This window comes from Meles meles, chromosome 2 (genome assembly GCF_922984935.1).
Source record: "Meles meles chromosome 2, mMelMel3.1 paternal haplotype, whole genome shotgun sequence".
In the NCBI taxonomy this organism is placed as follows: Eukaryota; Metazoa; Chordata; class Mammalia; order Carnivora; family Mustelidae; genus Meles; species Meles meles.
In genome coordinates this window covers 12584131-12585429 of record NC_060067.1, presented here as the reverse complement: position 1 = coordinate 12585429, position 1299 = coordinate 12584131, and the positions used below count along the sequence as shown (strand labels likewise).

Below are 1299 nucleotides of genomic sequence, written 5' to 3'. Positions count from 1 at the left end.
AAAATTGGAGGCGGAGGCGAACCATAAGAGGCTATGGACTCTGAAAAACAACCTGAGGGTTTTGAAGGGTCAGGGGTGGGAGGTTGGGGGAACAGGTGGTGGGTAATAGGGAGGGCACGTTTTGCATGGAGCACTGGGTGTTGTGCAAAAACAATGAATACTGTTAAGCTGAAAAAATAAATAAAGTCTGACTCAAAAAAAAAAAAAAACAAAACAGATGAGGTCTGATAGGGGAGCAGCTGGGTAAGAAAATGAAACAAAGAAACAAAAAAGGAACAGTAATTTAAAGTTTGTTCCAGCTCTAATGCGGGTTATTCTGACTTTAAGGTAGCATCACATGGCATAGTTCTGAATCCATTACCAAGATATTCTGTTGTACTTCTATCTGTCTGTTTTATGGATCCATGCAATCTCTGGTACTAGGGGTCATCAGGGTTTGGATCACACAACAATGAACAAATGGGTAAAAGAACTTTAGAAATAGTTACAGCAGGAAACCATTGTGCCCTTAGAATATCAAGACAAATGCTGCCATTACTATTAATATTTGGATGATAAATTCTTGTTGCAAATGCAATCTTAGGTGATTTGAAGGGGTAATCTGCAGGAAATTTAATTGTTAAAAAGGATGTACTTCCTTGATATGAGCTGTTATTAGGTCCCACAATTGTTGCTTGCCAATGAAACATGCAATCTCAAACCAGACCTGCAGAATGTTGTGCTGGTGAGTCATGGGTCAAGTCACTAAATTCCTTATTAATCCATTTCAGTGCCTTAGCCTGTGCTTTTTGTCTGGCTGCTCACTCTCTTGGTGCGTACTCAAAGGTCCAGCCAAAACTTTTGATTATCTGAGCAGCAGGGAAGAATTTTCTCCTCATCTCACCCTGGCTCTAACAGACACAGGTCCTCCCTCAAGCTGTAGCCTTGGCCTCCTCCCCGTGGGGGAAGCTGGTATGTCCACATAAGCACTCATGCTCAAGACACAGCCCTTGTAATTGGGTTTTGGTTTTGTTTTGTTTTGTTTTTGTTTTTGTTTATTTGTTTGTTTTGGTGGGGTCTTTACATTTTTCTATATATCATATTACGTCACCTGCAAATGGAATCAGTCTTAATTTTTCCTTCCTGTAACATCACCTGGGTGTCCTTAAATTTATTTCAATTCTGACACTAGCTACGTGGAGACTGTAACCATCCCTCAGAACAATGTACTGCTTAAAATACAACCCATCAAAAATGATACTAGCCACTAAGCGTGCTTAGATATAGATTTAAGAAAAACATGTGCTGGCTACAGGCCAC

General features: G+C 40.3%; 1 pseudogene; it reads right to left on the bottom strand.

Annotated features, from left to right (window-relative positions):
- Positions 1 to 333: 333 nt before the first annotated feature.
- On the bottom strand, positions 334 to 704 carry LOC123933723 (annotated as a pseudogene).
- Positions 705 to 1299: the final 595 nt, after the last annotated feature.